This window comes from Lissotriton helveticus, chromosome 4_2 (genome assembly GCF_964261635.1).
Source record: "Lissotriton helveticus chromosome 4_2, aLisHel1.1, whole genome shotgun sequence".
In the NCBI taxonomy this organism is placed as follows: Eukaryota; Metazoa; Chordata; class Amphibia; order Caudata; family Salamandridae; genus Lissotriton; species Lissotriton helveticus.
In genome coordinates, this window is record NC_136064.1 from 48,428,410 (window position 1) to 48,447,751 (window position 19,342).

Below are 19,342 nucleotides of genomic sequence, written 5' to 3' on the forward strand. Positions count from 1 at the left end.
CTGAAAGCCTGAAACCAGTCCTAGGATGCTTATTTCCTGTCCAAGGAGGACCTGGCCTGGCAGTTCGGGCTGGACTGTTCCCATTGTGTACAGGGTCAAGACTGATTTGTATATGGCTTGTTCCAAACTGGAATGGCATGGTGAGCAAAAACCTCTGTACTGGGGTGAATGTATGATATTGTTCTGCATTCTGTCTATCAATTTTGCATTCTTCAGGCAATACAGCACAGCAAATGCAACGTTGCTTGATTCAATGCACCGCACAACTTCTTTATAGATATGACCCCTAGTGACTGGCTTACCATAAAAGTAGCATGTTTTCACTACTACTTGAATGCATATCAAATCACTACTTTTAAAATACACAAACATTGCAGTACTAAGCTACATCAATCTCAGGTTTCCAGGCATATCACTGGCAATCAAACATCCAAAATGTGACTGGATGAATGCTTGCAAATAGTTTACCCACTGGCAATCACCTAGAGTGGAATTCCAAGCCATTCTGTTTGCCAATGTACCACTCAAGACAAAGAGCATGAATTAGAATTTAGTAGATGGAGTTAAGGCAGGTGAGAGGCAGAGGATAACACTGCCTTTACTATGCGTACCCAATTTAGAGCTGTCCAACAATCGGAAAAGCATCTTTATACATTGGTAGGAATCGCCATGATGGCGATTCTTGTAAATGCAGCAAACGTTTAATGGACGGCTCTGTTAAATATGATTACTGGTCATCAAACTTTTCCAAAGTTCTTTTATGTGTAAACAAAACCTCCAAAAGCAGGATTTTGTTTTATGAAAAATATATTTTTTTAAAACAACTTATGTCCCTACACTAGTTTTCTACCGGTAGGGGTGTCATTTTTCCTTTTTTCCTGTCCCTAACAACCAGGAAATACCTGATGGTGAAAAATTAAAAAAAAACATCTGACTGTCCACTAAAAACAGGGTTCCCACCATATTCAGATGACTTGCTTATGATGGTACTTACTCTGTCGGGCGTTCAAAGGAAGTTTTACACTGAGAGTAAATTTTACACTGGCGGTGTCAAATCTGCTGTCTGCCCAACTCAAAATCCGGCAGATGGACCTTTAGTTTGGCTAAGAGGGTTTTTCATTGGAGTTGCAACAGAGTAACTGTCTGCCATATTTTAAATCAGCCCTGAAGGCCCACCTAAGGCAAATCAGTGCTGATCCTCCTCATCATGGGAACAGTCCAATTCAAACCTTGGTCACCTCACAGATTCACCCTTTGGACCACTGCTTTTTTTCTCACAAATCTTTTTATCTGCAATAAAGTTGCATATAAAACATCCGTGAGCACTGTAAAATGCCTTATTTTCATCAGCATAGAGATTTCAGACCAACCCTATTCCCGCCGCCCCTCATCGCTCTACATCACCCATAGAATGATCCAATGAAAATGCCTTTGGTCAATGTTGCCCCAACTGCTTTTTTAGTTGGAAAATTTGAGAATTACAATCTCTGAATCTAACTGACTTAGCTGCTCTGCAGGTGATTTGCCCAGAAACATGATTTATGGTAAAGAGGTGAAGCCGTGATTGGAAGGAGAGCTCCCCAGACCTCAAGATGGACAACACAAGCATTATCCGAAGTCTTCCTTGTCACCCACTGTTGTCTAATCTCCCTACAATATTTTAAGATCTTCCGTCCAGGTTTTATATAATTAGGCCCAGATTAAGTGGAGATGTGTCCTGGTGAAGGTAATACAATGTACAACTTATGCATTTTGCAATTAATGATTGATACTAATGATAAAAAGTGTACTTATATTCAGTCTAAAGAACTGTGAGGCAGAATTGCTATGAATTGGCACCAGGGTTGGGTCAGTTTTGTGGTGCAGCCCGATGCAAAATCCGTTTGCCACTTTCTGTGGCTTTGCGTGGTTTAGTAAATTGAAAGTAAAGCAACCCAGTGTATAGCGCTGCTTTGCGTTACTTTAAGTTCCGTAAGCATTACACGGGTGGAGCATGGTCGTTCCCTTACATCCACCCATGTAGTTTGTTTTAAACCTAGATTCACAAAGACTTGTAAAATCTGGATTTGTGCCAAAAGGTAAATCTACCTGACAGAGGTGTAATGTGGAGAAGAATATTAATTTCTCATTGTTATTTCCTCTGTCCATGTGTGCTGCATTCTGAAGCACACATATAAAGAGGAATATGCTTTAAGGATTGTTTTTGTGAAGGAAGGGATGCCTTAATGCACAACACAGTACTGTCCATGCTGCAGGGCACCCTTGCACTGTAGTGAAAGGGTGCCCTGCGTCAGTGTTAGGTAGCCTCAAGTGCGCCAGCGCAGGGAGAGAGCTGAAGAGTGTCAAATCTTAGCATGCTCTCTTCCATTCATGCACCGCAGCACAGCAACTTGCCTTGCTACACTTGGTTGAATATATACTAATAAAATCTGCCTCTACATTCCTATTGTCTTTCAACTTTTTTCTACAATGTTATTAGCAAAATGAATGCAATTTATTAACGAAATAGAACCAGGTAAAACATGTGCTGCACTTGGGCAGATTAGAGCAGCAGGGATTTTATTGTGACGAAGGAGTCAATTTCTTTCCTTTGAAATCTCTAGAGCTCCCAACATGGATTGCACTTCACAATGCCTGCAGCTGCCCGGCAGACACTTCTGCCAATCACACCAGAGGTGCCATTGTGTCTCTTATCATCTCAAGTGACTACCTTCTTTTTTCACTGCTTTTTTCACTGCTCTTCATGTTAGTGCTCTTCAAGATGTGCGGTGACTCTGAGAGCCAATCATTGATATAGGGACTTAGCGGATCTCTGCTTGTAAGACTATGTGAAGTGTCATGTTTCCTGCTCGGTGACTCATGTATGTACATTATTATGACTTTCTTAACATCCCAATATCTGACAGAAGCTACTATCCCCCAGATTTATCAAAGTCCTGTTTTGCGAGTCCCTAATAGCGATTTTTAAGGAATCGCTAATAAAGACTCGCAAAATGGGATGTATGTAGAAATCGCAATATTAAAGTGCATTTTTCTAAGTTTTTGCTATTTACCAGGTAGTTAGACTTCACAGTAAATAGCAGCCCCAGATTGCGAATTCGCAATTTTAAAATGGTTCATGAATTGCATTTAAGGAATCTCAAATTGAGATTCTTTAAATGCAATTATTCGCAATTTAGCAATTTCTAGAATTGTGATTTTTGCATTTGAGATGATGAATCCCAAATGCAAAAATAGCGCTCGCAAAGAGACAGATTCTCAGAATCTGGCCCTTTGCGAGCCGATTTTGGCTTGATGAATCTGGCTGTATGTGATGCAGATTATTTCATAGCCTTTTAAAAGGACTTATATTATGAAACTTCCAGATTTAATAGTTTTGATGTAATGCAAGAGAGCCTCTCCAGACCACATATACCTACCAGGTATTCCATAGAGAGAGTTGAAGATGCAGAGAGATAGAGAAAAGCAGACAGAAAAATAAACAGGTAAAAAGAAACCGAAGCGATCAACAGACAGTGGGTTTAGTTGAAACAATCCGTCCGGTACTCAGTTCTATGCTATAAAAGTCCATTCATTCCTTCTTGCATCCATCCATCCAATCTCACTTACAATACAATACCCCAGTGCTACCCAAACATTTTAGAACCACGACCCATTTTTAGAAGGACCAACTTTTGTGACCCACCTAGTTGTAAGCGGTATGAGTCAAGCTATTTTCTAATGTAACTAATGCAATGTATAGTTGTGTATTGACATTTACAGGCAGCACGTTTTCTTTTGAAAATTACTAAATCGGGCCTTAGTAAATATTTCTGACCTGCGCACCACAAAGTAAAGTGCTTTGGCTTCTTTTGATCCTATTGAAATTTTTGCTTCCATCACACTTCAGATTTACAAGAAAAAATACTTAATTTTTACTTATTAAATTCTGAATATGTACAGTTCATCATTTTGTTGTGTTTTACAAAATAAGACAGCCACCAGCCTTTCCATTCACACAGTCTTTACCCCAGCAAGATTGTCACATAATTCACCTTAATTTTCTTTCTCTGACTGAGAGGAGCTATTACACAACAGTTCACATGTTAAAAAAACATCAGCAGGGGGCGTGGCTAGCAGCCAACGATGGCGGCCGCAGCTTAGAGAGGCTCCCGTGGGAAGGAGGCATCCCGCATTAATCCGCTATCTTCATCCGACTAATATTAATGTCTGAAGGGGCGGACCGTGTCTAGAGCCCTTGCGGCGCTCATCGGAGCGTTCCAGAGACCGAAAGGACAGGCGATCGCCTTGAGCCGGCTCGCGGAGCGAAGGGGAGGAGGGGCCTGCTGTCCTCCAGAAAGCTGCGGTGTGGAGTGCGGCTGGAGCCCGAGCGGAAGTCGGCCGTCGGCGGCTGGGACGGGGCGGAAGTGCCGGACCCGCGGTCGTTCTGCCTGTCGGCGACCGGACCTACAATTCAATCCCCAGGACTTGGTGAGGCATCTTGCAGAGCCCGGCGGAGGTACACTCGCCCACAGCCCCGGCGTGGCAGGTCCGGAGCGACGGGGCGGGCGCCCGGGGGACGGCAGCCGCCATATTGAGGGTCGGGCCCTCTTGATACTGCGCCCCCACCATCCACACAGCGGTCGGAGGCACCGCACCGGCGAACGAGGGAAGAGGGGTGCCCCCGTCCCTGTGAGCGGCGACCGGCAGAGAAGCCATCGGTGAGTCCTGCGCAGCCCTCCCCCTCCCCCAACGCTCCACAGCGCACAACTGACCACGGGCGCACCTGGGGAGTCGGGGGTACAGCGGAGAAGAGCGCCAGACAGCAGCATTTGCTACCGCACGTGGCGGTGGGAAGAGTAGCCCCTCATTCGGCCTGGTATTGCTGACACGATAGCGGAGGGGGCTCACCTGGCCTTCCCGGCAGCCATCTCATCGGGCGCAAACGTGGTGGACCGCACGGCTGCTTGCACCCAGGTTGGCCTTCCATTAACGAGCTACACTGCGTGCCCTCCGATTGCCACCTGGGACGGCCACAGTTGTTGAGACCCGGACGAGGGACTTTGGGACCGAGTGTTAGTCGCGGACCCATCGCTGCAGGACTCATCTCTTTACTGGCCCTGACTTGCCGTATAGGTGGGGGAACACACCGCCCACGGAGGAAAGGCCATGTCAAACAGAGGGCCCAAGCTCACGGTAGCGCAAGCTAAATTGAACAGATTCGCATACGAACAACAGACACCTCCCCAGGAACAGCGCAAATCCACAGGGAAGACGATGGACTCGGAGAGCGCCAAAAAAGTCACGCTTGAAGATGTAATGGCAGCGCTGGCACAGGTTCAGGTCACGGTGGGGGCCACGGCCACGGACGTCACATTGATAAGAGCGGACCTTCAGAAAATCAACGAAAGGGTCAAGCAAGTGGAGGTAGTCGCTAAATCCTTGGTGGAAGACGTGTCTGAACTGCAAACAGCGGTAGAAAGGCTACAAACAGACAACAAATTTCTCAGGGACAAACTGGATGATCAAGAAGGGCGCTCACGACGCAACAACGTCCGAATCCTAGGCGTGCCGGAATCGGAGGACACGGGCGCTCTTGACCTCTATGTGGAGGACCTGATCAACACCAGACTCCAACCGAAGGGTCTCTCCAACTTCTTTTCGGTGGAAAGGGCACATAGGGTCCCGGGAGGAAAGCCTAAACCTGGAGGACCGCCAAGGCCGATCCTTGCAAGGCTGTTCAACTTCCGAGACCGCGACGCCATCCTACAAGCGGCGAGAGTGGCACCTGCTATTCAGATCCAGAACTCACGGATTGCCTTCTTTCCAGACTACACGGCCGAGGTGTCCAGAAAGCGAAGAACGTTCCTTGAGATTAAAAAGACGCTGAGGGAAAAGGAGCTGCCCTACTCGATGCTCTTCCCGGCCCGACTGCGAGTAGTGGCGGACAAGAAAGTGTGGTTTTTTGATTCCCCGGAGGCGGCTCGCGACTGGCTTGAGGGTTGGCGCACGGACGACCGCTCGAAGAGACACCAGCGGTCCAACCACAGCCAAGGAGACGACAATGGAACTGGTTCCCAAACGTCGGGCCGGGGGGGTGCGGGAGGCTCCCCACCCCGCGGCCGTACCGGCAAAGGCGGAATAGAATGACTTGCTCTCATGGTCCTGGAATTGCATTACCTGCTGAACAATGGTTGATATATGCAATAGCCGCGAGCAGACTCTGACACGGGTGGACCCCGGAAGCACGTGGGGATGCCGCCTGATCGGGGAGACACTCTCCCCCCACACGCAAGTACACTGGTTAAGGGGAGGTTTAAGCACTCTGCTCAGTTGGGGGGGCGGGCAGTTGAAAGTCCGTTAGGCAGGGGTGCAGGGAGGGGGGAACAGGGGAAGGGAAGTTTTGTTCAAGTTAGGAATTCACATGTATGGTCAACACAAACACGTTGCTTTCACCTTAATTCTCAGATGCTTGGTGGGGTGAACGAAGACTGGCCCCCTTGGCCGAACCCCTCATACGTCCTACCACAGGTACACGTACCACACGCTCAGGACTCCCACTCCCTTTGTCATGCCTTAGAACTCACGCCGCCAAATGGCTGGGAGCCAGATCCCTGAGGCAGATGGCGTAGCCTCGGAGTCTCAGCGCTCATCCCTGAGGTTATTGTCTTGGAACGTGAGGGGGCTGGGGGACAAAGTGAAGCGGGGTCTGGTGTTAACCGCACTTAAACGACAGAGACCCACCATAGCGCTGCTGCAGGAAACACACCTGACAGGGGGGGCTACCAAAGCGATGGATAGGAAGGGATACAAAATGATGGTGCATTCGAGTTTTACGTCTGGGTCGAGGGGTACTGGCATTATGATACGGAGGGCCTCGCAATTCATCCCTTTACAAACCAGGAAAGACGATCAGGGCTGCTTTGCCGCGCTGCAGGGACAGTGGGAGGGTAGGCTTCTTAATATAGTATCCGTCTATGTCCCACCGGCACTACACTCGGTGCAGCTTCCAAAGCTGGGTGATTTTCTGCTATCTCTGCCCGAGGGTGAGGTTATCCTAGGGGGGGACTTTAATGCCATAGTGGACGCACAATTAGACAGGTTCCCGGCATCATCTCCCACGACATGGACCCCCCGCCTACAGCGTTTCATTACGGCTATGGGCCTAACAGACGTGTGGAGACTCCTTCACCCTTCTCTACAGCAGTACACGTTTCACTCCGCCGTTCACGGCAGTATGACGAGAATAGATCACTTTTTAACCCTGGGAGATGCGCTCCGACTTGTGGACGCAATAGAGATCCACCCCCGAGGTATTTCAGACCACTCGCCAATCTCTCTCACACTCTCCTCCCAGGAAAGGTCCCGTAAACGCATTTACCCCATACACGCCACCTACCTAAAGATTCCCCAGGTCCGCAAGGCCCTTAAGAGAGCGACAACACATTACTTTACTGAGAATGAGGGTTCAGTGCGCTCACCAGGGGTACTTTGGGAAGCCTACAAGGCGGTCTTGAGGGGTCAAGCCATAAGCTCCATCACGAGACATAAACGGGAACAGGCACAAGAGTTGGATAAATTGGAACTGACACTGCACACCTTGCAGACAGCACACGAACGTCACCCATCCCCAACCTCCTTACATGCACTTGACATACAGCAGCGGCTATACAACGATCATTTGCGCATTCAGGTACGGAAACAGATTACCGACACTCAGGATCGGGTTTATGAGGTAGGGGACAAGGCAGGGAGAATGCTAGCTTGGCTAGACAAAAGGGAAGGGAACTCCAAGGGAATCCCACGATTAAAGGATGGTCAGGGACAGGTGTACACGAACCCACGGCACATAGTGGATCAGCTCGCAAGTTACTTTGAGGGGGTCTACACACCAACAGCAGTGATAGCCCCTGAGACGGCTAGGGAAGCATTGGCGCCAATTGTGATCCGAACTTTATCGCCGGAAATGTCCGACGAGTTGGAGGCGGACATTACCGCTGACGAAATTCAAATGGCGATCGTGGCCCTGAAATCAGGCAAGGCACTGGGTCCCAACGGCATACCTATAGAATGGTATCAAGCGGCACCGGAAACTCTTAGCGTGCATTTGCTAGGAATGTATAAGGACTGTCTAGATAAGGGCGCACTTCCTCCAGATCAGAGGATGGCAACGATTGTGGCCATCCCCAAGCCAGGGAAACCGCCTGAGGACTGTTCATCCTATCGTCCCATATCACTGCTTAACGCAGAGGCTAAAATCCTCGCCAAACTCCTAGCGACTAGGCTCTTACCGCATCTTGCGTCCCTTGTCCACCCGGACCAGTCCGGATTCATGCCACACAGGAACACGGCGTTGAACTTACGTCGGCTGCATGGGGTACTGGCCAGGGCAGATTCCATTCCGTCCCCGGCAGTGGTGCTGGCTCTCGATGCCAGGATGGCTTTTGACCTCGTGGAATGGAACTACTTGTTTGAGGTACTGTCGCGGTTGGGGTTTGGTCCCCGCTTCATAGCGTGGGTTAGACTGCTGTACACGGAACCAGTTGCTCAGGTGGTGGCGAACGGGCACACGTCGAGAACATTTTCCTTGGGGAGAGGTACGAGACAAGGGTGCCCCCTCTCGCCATTGCTGTTTGCGTTATCCTTGGAACCACTTGCCACTCTCATTAGGACCTCACCCTTACTGAAGGGAATAAGTTGGAAGGAGGGTCAGGAGGATCGTTTGTCACTTTATGCCGACGATATGTTGGTATATCTCATGGATCCGGATACTGGGGTGCCGGCCCTGCTACACCTCTGTGATGATCATGGGAGGGTCTCCGGGTACACGATCAACTGGAGCAAGTCGGAACTGTATGTCGTGAAGGGACAACTCCCCGTGTTAGCGGCGGACTGCCCTTTGAAGGTGGCAGGCTCCTCCTTTAAATACCTGGGTATTCACGTGACTAGAGACCCCACTGAATTTTTGGACAAAAACTTGTATCCCCATTTGGATAGATTCAAACAGGATGTCAAATTCTGGGCGGGACTCCCACTAACGCTTTTGGGCAGGGCCGCGTTATATAAAATGATGGCCTTGCCCAGATTTTTGTATGTTCTTGATAACACGCCCTACCAAGTGCCTCCCAGATTCTTTCAAAGAGTGGCGGCACTGGTCTCCAATCTCTTGTGGGGTAATTTGCCGGCTCGTATTGCTCAGCCCAAGTTGCACAGGGGATGGTACGATGGGGGCATCGCTTTGCCCAACCTGAAACTGTACTATTGGGCAGCGCACCTTAAACCCATCAACCACTGGCTCCACGCCCCCCAAACGGAACCAGCCTTTCAGGCCGACAGGGAACAACTGGGTATTGATACCATGCTGGCCCCGTTGTATGACCAACGCCGAGTCCGTAAATTAGTGGGCCCCACCAAACTAACAGTGACGCTCTGGCATGCCTCGACAGCGGCTTTGGGCTGGAAGGGGAAAATAACGAAACTCACTCCGTTATGGGATTCCCGAGCTTTGGGCAATATGAGAAATAGCCGGGGCTTTTCCCAATGGGATGCTATAGGGATTTCCACGGTGGGGGACCTTTGGGAGAGAGGGGAGGTGATACCTTTCACAAGATTGAGAGAACTGTACACCCTGAACGAACGGGAGCTCTATAGGTACATTCAGATAAAGCATGCACTGCTCACTGTCCTACCCCCTCACGCAGACCTACCGGAATCTTCCCCGCTGGAAGACCGCTTGCTCACAGAATTCATGCCCGAACGGGCGACGTCCCTCACATATCGCAAATTACTTAACAACCTACCAGACCCACTGATATCTCTGAAGGAGAAATGGGAGGGAGACACTAGTGAAATGGACGAACATGAGTGGAATGCAGCCATAGCGTCGCCTAAAGAGGTGGGAATCTCGGCTCGGATGCGACTTGTACAGCTGAAGATATTGCACAGGGTCTACTACACCAGAACTATGCTACATCGCATACACAGATCACAACACCCTTATTGTCTTCGCGGTTGTGGGGAGGAGGGCACATTTTTTCACACCTTATGGGACTGCCCCCGGATCAGGGAATATTGGACACGGATCCTCCGCACCATTTCACAGACACTGGAGACATCGTTGTTGCCCGAACCACGGCGGTGTTTACTTAATGTGTGGGAACCTAGCGATCTATCCAGACACGGCCAAATCTGGGCAACGGTGGGTCTAATGGTGGCCAAGCGAGATATTGCTCAGCGATGGGGGGCTGCTGAGGTACCGACCAAGAACCATTGGTGCTTAAATATGGACAGGGTGATGATAACGGAGAGGGCGGTTTACTCCAGTAGGGCCTGCCCGGGGAAGTGGAACAAAATCTGGACTAAGTGGAATGCCTACAGAGGGGATATTTGTGAGCCCTTAGCAGAGGAGGAACTGGAGGACTCTGAAGGGGAGGAGGATGATAGCTAGTACTCCCGCGAAACAACATTAAGGGGTGCATATTAGTCGCCAGGGACTCACTGGACAGCGTACTGCCACGGGGAAATGACGGGGGGGTGGTGTGAGGTCATGGGCCAGATGAGAACACATTCTTAGGGCCGCTCGCACCAGATGGGACAGCGGGCGTGGGGGGAGGTACCAAGGGACTACATTCCAGGGGGCAGCTGTTAACGATCAACACTACTCACCATATGATCGCATTGTGATTCCGATGTTTTGGTTTTGTCTGTTTAATTGTTGTCTTCGTGAGAAGAAAAAACCCAAAAACCTGTATAATTTTTTGATTTAACCTGCATAACGCTGTACCTTTCATTGTGGCATCGCCATCTTTATCCTCCAATGCCAATTGTGTCTACACGGCAAGTTACATGCTACACACTGCTTGTTGAACTATTATAGGGGCCAGCCCGTGGGGTTGTAGGCATTCCGCTGTGTAACTTGGAAGGTACAATAAAGGTTTTTGAAAAAAAAAAAAAAAAAAAAAAAAAAAAACATCAGCAGCAATTTGTCAGAAAACATAGTCTGATATTTGACCTCTCTCTTTGAAGCATAGGAAATTTGACAAGATAAATAAATATTTTGTTGTATTCTTCCTTTATATGTGGTAATAACCTTAATACAGGTTCCTGTGTATGCTAAATTATTGATTCTGCAGTGCCCTAACTACTGTATCCTAGCAACTGCTGTTGTGGCTACTAGAATTCAGTTGGTGGGGAGAGAAGAGAACTGAGAGCTGTGGATGGCAGCTGTTGAGGGTTGCTGCATTGTATCTTCAATAAATCCTTTTCTTACATCTATGTTGAGTCCCTTCACTTTTAAAAGAATTTAAAGGCATCTTTATTTATTACTTGGACTTTCACGATTCATCAAAATTCAGGACGACCCATAGTTTGGGAACACTCCACTACACAGAGGTGGTAGCGCATAGAGGACATGTATTTCTCACATCATAGACAGCTGCAGTGTATTTCGGTGATGTCTCATATAATGCAGAGCCTACCCAACAAAGGGGCATATTTACAAGAGGATATCCCCACCAGAGTGTCACTTTTGGTGGTGATATTTCCGTATCCGTATTTACAAAGCGGTGTTAAGCCACTTAACGTGCCTTAACGCCACCTTGAAAATAACCCCCCCTCTTCACCTAGAATGAAAGGGACGTGCAAAGGGTGGTACAGTGGACGTTCTGTAACAACACTCATTGCTTTTTTACGCTGCCCCATATTGAGAAGGCTGTAGCAGCACCAAAAACTAAGATCAGCGAATATCTGATCTTAGACTGGCGATACAAGGAGAAATTAATACATTTCACCTCCTTTTTTTCTCTTTCCTGCAGCACACATAGAAAGAGTAAATTGCCTTTCAAGATTATTTATGTGCAGGAAGGCGTTCCTTCCTGCACGTAAGCAATCGCCCCTTCAGAGCAGGCACCCTTGCAACATGGTGCAAGGGTGCCTGCACTGGTGCTAGGCAGCTTTATTAGTACCAGCGCTCCTGGGAATCCAGAGGGTGCGCTACATTTCTTTCCATACAGCGCATTCCTGCGTTTAAAAAAATGTTAGAGAGCGGCTTTACTCTTTTTGATGTAACACTGCGCTCTGACATTTTGTTGAGAGTTTAATAGCGCTCTTCAGCAATTTTAACTTGACAATAGCATAATGCATCCAAACTTTTGTCTTCACATTTGTCACCGTTAAAATGAATAAAGCCCACAATACAGCTCTTACACAAGTAAAGCATACAAAAGTGGGGTTGATGCAAAAGAGAATTCTTTTTTTTCGTTTTATTTGCTTCAAATATTTTTATTGTTTATTTAAAAGAGAAAATACATACAACACATCAGAATCAAATATAATCTAAATAAATATCGAAGAATTTCACCGTAAAAAAGAGTTCATGACAAGAGTTAATGGACTGGGATGAAAATACTTGTAATCATATTGTTATTTGAACAATTGAGCAAATATATATATGACACATTATATATGTTATAAAATTCATTAAGTAATAATGCAAATCCCAGATATAATGACCAGACAAAGCAACAACCTATATCATGATAAAAACATATGTCAGTTGTATTGCTTGATAACTAAGATTGAACAGCAAAAGAAAACAGGGGGAAGAAAAAGAAAAGGGAATACTGGGGAAAAGACAGAAAAAAAGAAAAGAGAGGAATCAAGATAAGGGAGGGGACATCTGCTCTAACGAAGGAAATACATTAAGAAATTGACTCAAAATTATACTGAGCTACCAACCAAACATTACTAGAAATGGAAGGCAAGTAATGTTTCTCCTCAACAAAAGTATGAGCTCCACGAAGGTATGAGACCCATGCCCACCAGGTATGATAAGATAAAAGATGAAAAGATTTCCATTCTGTTAGTATAATTTTAACAGCAATGGATAAAAGTAAATCTAAAATCACCAGATCCATATTGTCAAGTTGTAAAGGAATAGTTGTAGCCCATGGGCCCAATAGAATCATGGGTAAAGAAAGCTCTATAGATATATTAAAGATTGATGATAAATGTTTCCATATCAGACCCCAGAAGGATTGCAATAACGTACATTCAAAAAACATCATATGTCATTGTAGACTGTGAATGGAGTGGAGCAGATAAAAATTTATAGTATGGCCTGAGCGTGACCACATAGAAAGAAGTGAAACAGTAACCAAATCTGTAGAGAGGGATATTTTAGAAAGAATAACCTTTGGTTTAAAAAAAAGTAAAAGTCCATGTTGTTAATATTATATTTTCTAGCTAAGAAAGAGAAGGGAAGAGGGCCATGATTAGATTCATAAAGATCTTTCACCAATCTAATACCACTAGCAGCCCATGAAGAGGCAGTACCAGGATAGATGGCAGTAACAATTTTAGGATTGTACCATAATGAGGGCCATCTTGATTTATGAATAGGTTTGGATACTTTTTTATCAAAATATTTTAGAACCTTAATCGTGTCTAATGTAATACAATGAGAATGATCAAGGACAAGCTTAGAAGCCGTGAGAAAGGAAGAGGTGGAAAGAGGAGTACACAACTCACGTTCAATATAAATCCAAGGGGGTATACGTTGGGAATCCAGTAAGAATCAAAAAGGACCTTCAGACGCTGAAAAGGTGATTTGATACAAGTTCCAATCCGGAAGATTACAGCCACCCAGGATAGAGGGCTGTCAAAGATATTCATAAGTGATTCTAGCTCTTTAATCAATCCATAGAAATGTTGAAGAGATTGAATCAATCTCATGAAAGAAGGAAGAAGAAAGCTTTATAGGTAACATGGAGGATAAAAAATTATTAATTGGGATTACCATCGTTTGAAGAGTTTGTAATCTTCCCCACCAGGAAATATATTTAGGAGACCTTTCCATTCTCTCAGTGCTAATGTGAGGGAAAATTTCGCCGAAGGAATGAGGGCCATCTCTAATTGGATGGCGTCTAACCGTCTCCAATGTAACGTCGGTAAGACGGAAGTAATGCTTTTTGGAAAAGCCTCCATACTGTGGTCTCCTGACTGGTGGCCCCTGGACCTAGGTCCTGTACCCTCCCCGAAATTAACAGTAAAAAACTTGGGAGTTAAGCTAGATCAAAATCTAACTTTAAAAGAGCATGCGAACGCAATCGCGGGGGCATGTTTCCACACCATCGGACTGTTGAGGCGAGTCTTTCCTTATCTCCCGGACAACTACAGAAAGACCCTTGTACAAACTATGGTAATAAGTCGCCTCGACTACTGTAACGGGCTCCTGATACAAGCTAACGAGGATGCCATAAATCGTCTACAGGTGGTACAGAATACGGCGGCAAGACTGATTCTGAATGCCCCTCCGCGAACCCCCTCCAAGCCTTTACTAAGAGAACTCCACTGGCTGCCAATACGGCAACGTGTCAAATTTAAAACCTGTTGCACCGTCCATAAATGCTTGTTCGGAAATGGCCCCAAATATCTGAGTCAAACACTTCACCCTTACAAACCTGAAAGATCCTTGCGCTCAAGTAACCAATTGCTGGTGAAAATCCCTCTTGTAAAAAAGACCAGACAAGGTGGACGTGCCTTCTCCTTGGTAGGACCCACCTACTGGAACAACCTGCCCTTCAGCATAAGGCAAATCTCTAACCACCTCGCCTTCAGGAAAAAGTTAAAAACCTTACTATTCCTAGAAGAATAATTGGACCGTTCTACTCACCTGATCACAGCTCATCCATCATACCTCCTCTTCTTATACATCTAAACGAGCAAAGCGCGGAGATACCCCGTAAGGAGTTTATTCTTGCGCTATATAAGAAATTAAATAAAAATAAATAAATAAATAAAGATAAAACATCTTTAACTTTAGCTATTATATGGGATTCGTTATAAGTAATAGTATCTGAAAGGTCCTTACAAACCCAGATCCCTAAGTATTTAATATGAGTTGATTGCAATTTAAAACCTGAGTCACCCATGTGGGAAGGGAAGCACAACAAATTGAGGAGGAACATTTCTGTTTTATCTTTATTAATCCCTAATGATGTTCGAAATAACAGGAATCGCAGTTGCAAAATCCTCTGAGAAAATAAGGACCTCATCAGCCTTAGCAGCTGTTTTAAGCGTATGCGATCCAAATTGAAAACCTTTAATACTCTGGTTGAAATTGATTAGACGAAGGAGTGGGTCTAAGGACTAGAGAAAAAGAAGGAGTGAGAGAGGGCAACCTTTTTCTAGTGCCCTAATGAAGATTTATAAAGGAAGATGCAGCACCATTAATTCTGATATTAGGTTTAGGTTGTGCATAGAGAGACATTACCATTTTAATAAAAGAGTCGCCAAGGTTATGGGATTGTAAAAGGCCAAGAGACTTTGTCAAACGCCTTTCGGCGTCAAGAGCGATTGTCGCCGATAAAATATGGCTAAAGGACCTAATATTATCTCTAGAGAGTCCCCCTTTAATGAAACCTGTTTGGGAATAATGGATGAGATCGGGGATATGATTCTTGAAGGGCCTAGCCAAGATTGTGGCAAAGATTTTAGCCTCCATATTTAATAATGAAATTGGGCGAAAGTTTTTGGGATAAGAATGATCTTTACCATCTTTCTGAATCACTACTACAGTAGCCACAGCAGCTGACCCAGAAACTCTGCCAGAAAGAACAAAATTATTAAAAATACACTTAAAATATTTGATTATTGAGTAAATGTTTTATATTATTATTATTATTATTATAAATACATTTATTGAGCGCACAGCTACCCGAAGGTTTCCCGGCGCTAAAGATAAACAGAGAATGAGTGAGTTGAGGGGGAGTGGGATACAGAATTAAGTGTTAAAAAGCCAGGTCTTTATTCCCTTGCGGAATATCAGGTAACATGTTTCAGATCGCAGGGACTGGGGCATAGAGTTCCATAGAGAGGGTGCCAATAGAGCAAACGAGCGGCCGCCCATTTTAGCTCTGTTGACCCGCGGGGTCGTAAACTTGTTTTGTGTAGAGGATCTCAGTGTACGGGACGGAACATACTGCTGGACTAAGGAAGATAAATATTTAGGAGCTTTACCCATTTTAATATGGTGCATTATGCAGAGCGCTTTAAACTTTACTCGGCTCTCAATGCGTAACCAATGCAGCTCGCGCAGATGGATAGAGGCCGATGACCTGGCAGGCAAGTTACAAAGAAGGCGGACTGCCAAATTCTGGACCACCTGAAGTTTCTTTGTTACCTCTTTACAAGCACCCAGAAGCAGAATGTTCCCGTAGTCCAAGCGTGAGGTGACAAGGGCCTGGACTACTATCCTCAGGGTATCAGCTGGAAGCATCCACCTGATTTTTCTCAGCCACCTTAAGATGGTAGTGCAGGTGGCAGAGACTTTTAGCACGTGTTGCTTAAAAGACAGCTGGTTGTCAAAAATGACCCCGAGGTTGCGAACTGAAGCTGAAGGGGTAGGAGTGGGACCCATCTGATGAGGCCAATGTTGAGGGCCCCAAAGCGAAGTGAGAGGGCCGAATAGAAGTAAATCAGTTTTATCGCCATTCAATTTTAATTTATGGCTGTGCATCCAGTTGGCAATTTGCTCCAGCCCGGACTGTAAGGAGGACGTAGGGAGATGTTTATTGGTGGATAGCGAATAGACGATTTGTGTATCGTCTGCGTAAGAATAGATTGTGAGGCCTGCTTGTTCTGCCAGAAAAGCAAGAGGTCTCACATAGAGATTGAAAAAAAGAGGGCTGAGAATAGACCCCTGGGGCACACCGTGAGGGGAGGAAAAGATGGAGGAGACAGACAAGGAAGAAAAGACTTGAAAAGTACGATTAGAAAGAAAACTAGCAATCCAGGCCAGGGCGGCACCATCAATACCCACAGATTTCAAGGTGGACAGCAGGATGGAATGGGAGGCGGTGTCAAACGCGGCACTCAAATCTAGCAGAATGAGTGCCACAGTCTCCCCGCAGTCCACTTGTCTTCTGATAGTCTCAGACACACCAAGTAAAGCGGTCTCGGTAGAGAAGCCAGCCCTGAACCCAGATTGAGAGAAGTGTAAAAGATTAGAAGATTCAACATAGGAGGTGAGAAGAGAATTAACGTGTTTCTCCAGAATCTTAGAGTAACAGGGAAGAAGAGAAATGGGACGAAAGTTGGCAGGGTTATTAGGGTCCGCGTTGGCCTTTTTTATCAGTGGGACCACCATCGCATGCTTCCATTCGTTGGGGACCGTAGCTTCAATCAAAGAAGCATTTAGAAGGTTCAGAATAATTTGGAGTGTGGTTGGAGCCATAGTACGCAGTATTTGTGGAGGCATGGGGTCCAGGGGAGAGCCAGATTTAATTTCTTTAAGGTAGTTTTGTAAAAGTGAAAGCGAAATAAAAGATAATAGGAAAGCCATCTGGTCCCAGAGCTTTTCCCGCACAAGTATTCTTAATAGCCTGGATTCTCTCGTCAGTATCAATCGGTTTCCCCAATGCAAAATAGTATTAGTGGGGATCGAGTTAAGAAACTGTTGACAAGTAAACTTGGAGCATTGATCTTTAGGTGTGTATAAGCGTGTAGGAGCGCCGAGACACCCGCATGGGTATTTGTGCGCTTTAAAAATCGCAAAAAATAAATAAATAAATAAATATAACATTTCATAAGTTCTGGGGTATACTAAAAAAAATTTCTTGTCCAGGAGGCAGTAGGTGGCTTTGAATGTTACATATCAAAGGAGGAATGGGAGGCTCATTTTGAGCAGATGTATGCTTGCCCCCATGAAGAGAATGACAGGCGGGCACTTAATCTTAATGTTAATAAGATTAAGTTTGGGAGGGGCGAAATATTGGAAGGAATTGCAGGTCTAACAGCCGGTAAAGCCCCTGGTCCCGATGGGATCCCCCAGACCTATTTAAGTCCAATCCCTCTTTTTGGGCACCAATTTTGGAATCTGTTTTTAATGCCGCGGTTCAATGCGGTTGCCCACAGTCATGGGTAGAGGACAATAACATCATGTCTGACTCCCAGTATGGGTTCTGTAGGGGACGATCCACGACCACTCAATGTCTAAATCTTTTTTTTGATTTTAAGCAAGTACACAGTGGCACAGAAGGGGACTATCCACCTTGCCTTCATGGACTTGTCCTCAGATTTTGACTGTGTAAACAGGAAGAAGCTTTGGCAGTTCATGAGGGCAAAGGGGGTCGACTGTGGCATCGTAGATTTTCTAGATGATCTGCACAGGTTTACTAGAGCAAATGTTAGGTTTTCTCAGGATCTGAGCTTGACAAAGGATTTTAATATTAAAAGGGGAGTCCGACAAGGATGTATTTTGGCTCCCTTTTTGTTTAACTTTTATATCAATGACTTAGATAGCGTTTTACAGGAGGTGGGGGTCGACTGTCCCAGAGTGGGCCGCCGGGGTATCCCGGTCCTACTATATGCGGACGATGAGGTCCTCATATCTAGGACTGAAAGAGGTCTCCAAGCCCTTTTAATTGCCTTCAATTCTTTCATGACAGACAGGGACTTAACAATAAACAATTCTAAATCATATATTATGCAGGTAGTCCAACCACCGAAAAAGAATTTTAACTTTAATGTGGGAGATGCAAAAATTCCCCTTACCAGCACGTTCTCGTATCTTGGAGTCCTCTTTGATAATAAATTGAATTGGGGATCTCATGTCTTGAAAAAGAAAGGGGACGTTGCTAGGTGAATGCAGCAATATTTAATTTTGCATCCAAATTGGGAAAAAAGCCCATTGGCGCAATGTTGCAACTATATAATGCCAAATCAGTGGCTACTGCAACATATGGAAGCAAAATGTGGGGGTATATCTCGGGCGAAAGTTTACAAATTGTGGAGAATACCTTCCTGAAACGTTTATTGTGTCTCCCTCAAGGTACACCTAACCTAGCTGCACATGACGAACTGGGAGTCCAGTACATCAGTGATATTTTTTCCCTGCACCCACTGACCTGCTGGTTAAAATTGTGGTTAAACCCTGATATACCCCTTACACATATGATTTTAAAAGACTGTCTGCCTATGGATAATTCTTCCACTGTACCCTGGCTGAAATACATTAGGAAAGGCTTTTTAAGCTTAGGGTGGGGTGAATTATTTGATACCCCCGAATGCATCAATAAGGGGGATGTGGAGGCAATACAAACGGCCTTTCTCATGGAAAGGAAATTGATGAGGGAAGCTAAAGAGGTACAGAAACCAAGTGTTAGGACATATATTATGTTAAAAACAACACCGCACACTGAGCATTATTTATTGGGTTCCTTGTCCTCATACAAGAAATTTTTATTAATAAGATTCCGGTTGAATCAATTTTATTATTTGCTTGTTAGGCCACAAAATTCTGTTTTTAGAAGGGAAGCAGCTCCCTGCGGCTACGACGGAAAGTTTCCGCAGGAAATTCTGCATT

General features: G+C 45.6%; 1 long non-coding RNA gene across 1 annotated transcript in view; it reads right to left on the minus strand.

The window, feature by feature from the left end:
• Positions 1 to 19,342, minus strand: part of LOC144752032 (uncharacterized) — a 77,137-nt gene that overhangs the window by 33,239 nt on the left and 24,556 nt on the right. The gene's annotated exons all lie outside the window — the stretch shown is intronic.